Here is a 5,186-nt window from a genome sequence, read left to right as displayed (position 1 = left end):
CCCTTAAATAAAATGGGACAAAGCTGCAGAAACCAGATTACACAACGACGACGACGCCGCTGAGCTCAAAGTCTCCCAGAGTTCAGCAGCACGAAACGTGGAGCAGATCAAACATCAACCTTCTCTGCCTTCTCTCTCTCAACAGCTGGGGCCAAAGGGCTAACCCTAACCCTCAACATGTTCTATTTTTCAATAAAACAAAAGCAATTTCCTCGTACATATATAACATTTTGACACTGAGACAGAGAGAGACACACACAGACAGTTTTTTTGTGATTGTTGCGGGCAAAAATCCTTGATTATGCGGCACGTTTGCTTAAAAAATGCGATGGAATATGCGGGATATTTATGCAATTTTAGAGAAAAAAAAAATAGCAATTCAAATCCTGTCCCAATGTGTTAATCAGCACCTAATTTACCAAACAACCGTTAAACAGGCAGAACATCAAGTTGAACCGTCCTCCACAGAGCTGTGAAGAAGGTCTGTCTAGTCCACACAGCATCCCTGGATGGGAGGACAACCTGCTCTGGTTTATTGGCATTTCTTTAAACCAATCACAATCATCGTGGGCGGGGCTAAGCTCCGGACGGAGCCACGGTGCCTCTGCTAAATAGTCTCAGGAAGGAACTTGTTTTGGTGGAACATGTGGACGTTCAAAAGTAGTTTTAGTCGTGCAACAGCAAACTCAGATTGGACAGATAGTCTAGCTAGCTGTCTGGATTTACCCTGCAGAGATCTGAGGAGCAGTTAACCATAGTCCTCACAAATCAGCCGGAGGTTAGAACGCCAACACAGAGACAGAGGAAGGGGACGCACATCCGGTCGAAATGACAGACAACCGAGCAATCCTGGAAGTGGAACGTCGAGGAAATAAGACTACTAGTTACATTAAAACGTCCCAGTTAAGAGAGGAAATGCCCTAAAACATATTCTTTATAAATCTTTACGATCATTCCCTAAAAGAACTGAGCAGACCTGACTTGTTGCACCGTCTAAACTCAGTCCTTCAAGAAAAATAGGGAGTTTTTTTGTGATTGTTTTGGGATAAAATCCTTGATTGTGCGGCACGTTTTCTTAAAGTGCCCATATTATGAAAAAATCACTTTTTCTGGGATTTGGGGTGTTATGTTGTGTCTCTGGTGCTTCCACACACATACAAACTTTGAAAAAAATCCACCCATGCTGTTTAGAGTGAGATACAGTTTCTGAATGTGTCCTGCCTTCAGTCTCTGGGTGAGCTGGTCAAAATCGGCACGGCTTTCTACGTCACTAGCCGAAACGAGCAGGCTAACCGCAACCATTAACTCGTACCGTTAGCATGCTAACGCTATGGCTAACGCTAGCATGCTAACGCTAGCATGCTACCTCGTTCTCAATAGCAAAGCACTGCTACAACACACACAAGTTCACCATAATCTACAAAAGAACTACTTCCATGTGCGCCCTCATTTAGAAGTCTCCCAGCTAATCCTGCCTTGTAACTGACCCAAGTTGTAGAAACAGCCTTTCTTTTACTGTCTATGGAGCTAGCTAGCTGACATGATCTACATCTGAGCTACTGAGCATGTGCGAGTGCAATCAAAGATAGTACAGAAGAAGAAGAAGAAAAGAGGTCTCACTCTGTAGCTAAAACAGAGACCAGGTGAAAAGAGGATCTGCAGCAGTGAGAGAGAGCGGTGCAGTACAACAACAATATGGTGTTTTTAGAACATTAAACCATGTAAACCTATTCTGGTACAACCTTAAAATACAATATGAACCTGAAAATGAGCATAATATGGCTGCTTTAAAAAATGTGATGGAATATGCGGGATATTTATGCAATTTTATGCAATGAAATTGCGGGAACTTGCAAAAACTGCGGTTTCATCGTGGCTTCATCGCGGGGTTTGCAGCTTTTCGATGATGTTCACGTCGCGTAATTACGTCACTTCATAACGTTCCCATGGCAACAGGGGGAAACGGCTGCTCTTGTGTGAAGTAAACGCAACATTTTTCAACTTTCTGCTAAGATATATGGGACTTTTTTGCAACGAAAATGCGCGGATTATGAAATCATGCAAGTCCCGCATATTTTGCGCGGAAATCGGAAATTTATGCGGCGAAAGTGCGGCGTATTTGAAAAAATGCGGCCCCCGAAATAAATATGCAGACTTTGGCTGATTATGCATTGAATTATGCGGGTCTAAATAATCCAGAATAATCTAAAACTTGAGTTCCCAACTGGAAAATACATGTTAACACCCTGAAAAGTTGCAACAACAACTTGGAAAGTCGGTGAAAATGTTTGTATACGATAAAGTTAACGCAGAAAACGTGGCGGACGAGACTACGTAGGCTAACGTTAGCTTCTGTCCACGTAGCGATAGAAACACACCTCAGTCTTATTTATTATACATCTGACTGAACATTTGTCATATTAAAATAGTTTGAAGTTACTTTTTTCTCGACATTTTGACGTTTTTTCAACACTTTTTTCCTTCTAAGTTTGACATTTTGTCCAACACTTCAGATGCTTTGTTACTGGATATTTTAGACACTTTTTTTACGACGCTATGTAGTTTAAACGTGTTTTAATTACCTTATAGGGTTTATTTTTTATTCTGTCCCTTTAATGTATTCTCATGTAAAAAGATGTGGCCCAAAGTGAGGCTCGGTTCTGTATCATATTAATATTTTAATAATCCGACTGACCGGTGATCTCACCTGAGACATGAACCAATTACCTGGCCAGTAATGAGCTGCTGATATTAACACCTATTCACATCTTATTCCTCTTTTATTTCACGCTAAATGTGCGTTAATGTGGGTCAGCTTTAATGGTAAATATGGTGTTTTTCGCCCGCTTAAACCAGGTGAGGCTGCGCCGCGAGATAAAGCCTTCCAGCTAGAGTCAAAGACAACAGGAATAAAGGAGATAAAGTAGGCTACTACCGTGGAGACCTTCCGGTAACCCCGGCTGGAACAATACGGAGCAGTCCTATCTGTCATCCCTGGCAACCGGGCTCCATTCAGGCCAAGCCAAACAAAAGAGCACCGACACACACCAGGCAGCCGCCGGACACACAGCCGGGGACATTGACCTTCGTTTGTCTCACAGTGCACCAAACTCCATTCAGCCTTTTCTCAATTTAAAGGTAAATTTGAGTATAATTAAAAATAAACGTTGGCGTACAACTTCAGAAGGTTATATGGGACTGTTTCGAGAACTGCTGGTCATTTCGGCACACATGTGATCTTACTTTTCGGACACACATGGGGGACAGACCGCCTGTTTACCGGGCTGCCTCACACACACACCTGTGCGACTACGTTAGCTTGGCTCGGCTCGTTTTTGTCGTTTATTCAGGTTAAATTCGTTTTTTTTTTATTTCACTGACAAACTGCGGTACACTATGCGTAGCGCAGAGCTGCCCTTCACCTTTATTTGTCTCACTAACACACAGTGTGCCAAACTCCATTTAAATATCGGTCAATTAAAGGTAAACATGAGTATCATTACAAAGAAACGTTGACCTACAACTCTAATAGGTTGTAAGGGGCTGTTTAGAGAAATGCTGGTAAGTTCGGCCAAATGTAATACACTATTAGGTTCTTAGTTTTATATAAATTGCTAAGTAGAACTTCACAATCGTCATTATCGCCTACCACTACATAAACGTACATGTTCTATGAGAAAACACAATAAATAACAAGAGAAGTGTTAATAAAAGTTGAATTAAAATAAATATCACATGTATGTGTGGTCGATGTATGCCGAACTGAAGATGTGATCCTGACACATCGTTTAATTATGTATTTCTGTGAGTATTTGAGTGTAAAGACCAACGGAATCATTTAATCCATTGTTTTTCCAATGAGGTCTGGTGTGTGTGTGTTCTCCGCTTACAGCACCGAAGGGCCACCTTTCAGGGCAGATCAGGTTGCTTCGGGTTTTGCATTTTAAAAGGTTGAAGGTTGAACAATGAGCGAGCTAGTGGTTTCATATTATAGCATATTTATCATTATTCGCTTTGAAACGTCTCGACGGTTAACCGACAGAAATGTTTGTCTCCGGGCTGAGCTGCTACAACACACAGCGGAATGTGAAGTGTTGAGAATCATTAAAACAAGCTTACCTGCAGGTGTCGGCTTCATCAAATAATCCGTTAGAAAAACATGGCACAAATAGCCGCTTATATCGCTCCGGTACCGCCTGGTTCTTAGCGGCTCCTCTAAACACTTTGTATCCCACAAACTGAGCTATTTTTCGGCTACGGGGACCTGAGTGCTCGGCTCGGTTCTCCGGAGGTCGACTCGTTTAAAAACTACACTTGACTTTGAATTGTGGTAAAACCTAAACCCACCAGCAGCAACCGAGGGCGGGGTAATCCCTGCGGGTTGACTAGCAGGCTCAACAGCTGCCTCCAGTGGACACGCCCCGTCCACTTTAGTATAGAATAGAGTCGAATAGAATAGAATAATATAGAATATCTCCGTCATTGTACAAGTATCCTACAAGGACATTAAGTTTGCGACGTCAGTATCAATGCTATAAAATGTAATAAGGTAAAAAATAAAAATTGAGTAAAAATAATAGCAGTAAAGATGTTAAACATTTAAAAAAAATCGCACTGAAATGTCCGGGACGAATGAAACCAGTTTTTAATTAAACGTCATTTACAAAGACATCGTAAAACACTGAAAGCTAATATTTGGTCACTAGCAACCTCCATCTGTCCTCTGTCAAATACAGTTATATTTTCAGCTCTGAACGAAACCGTTCGGGAGTTATTTAAGCAGAAGTCAGACGTGCGTTTTGATTAATTCGTCCCTCCTGGCCGGGACGAATGAAACAGGCATGGGGGACGAAAGAAACAAAGTTTAAGCTATGTACACTTCCCACAACTTCAATATTTGGCAACATATCATGAATGGTACTTCAGATGTTATTTCAGATAGATTGCTGCAGGGCTATATGTCTTGGTGAATGTCTTAACAACTCATTGTCGTCATCGTGAAGCGCGTATCTCACAGTTATGGAGATACCACGGCACTATGCCGTTTATATATAGCTAGAATAATACATGTTTACAATTATATAATGTTTCTGTAGTACAAAATGTTATTTCACTCTGTTCTTATGTGGGTAAGGCCACCGCACATCCAAATAAGTGCCATTCATGACCCCCAGCCCGTCAGTCTC

General features: G+C 41.6%; 1 protein-coding gene across 8 annotated transcripts in view; it reads right to left on the bottom strand.

Annotated features, from left to right (window-relative positions):
* Positions 1-4,355, bottom strand: part of eps8a (epidermal growth factor receptor pathway substrate 8a) — a 72,399-nt gene extending 68,044 nt beyond the window's left edge. For 6 of the 8 annotated variants that reach the window (XM_035995905.1, XM_031314544.2, XM_031314545.2 and 3 more), the window contains exon 1: positions 4,120-4,354. The gene's annotated coding sequence lies outside the window, so the exon portion shown is untranslated. Of the gene's footprint in view, positions 1-4,119 lie in introns of all 8 variants that reach the window. The other 2 variants (XM_035995904.1, XM_031314546.2) reach the window with 1 other exon arrangement.
* Positions 4,356-5,186: the final 831 nt, after the last annotated feature.

This window comes from Sander lucioperca, chromosome 20 (genome assembly GCF_008315115.2).
Source record: "Sander lucioperca isolate FBNREF2018 chromosome 20, SLUC_FBN_1.2, whole genome shotgun sequence".
In the NCBI taxonomy this organism is placed as follows: domain Eukaryota; kingdom Metazoa; phylum Chordata; class Actinopteri; order Perciformes; family Percidae; genus Sander; species Sander lucioperca.
Note: the sequence above shows the minus strand (reverse complement) of the source record. Positions and strands in the feature narration are given on the sequence as shown.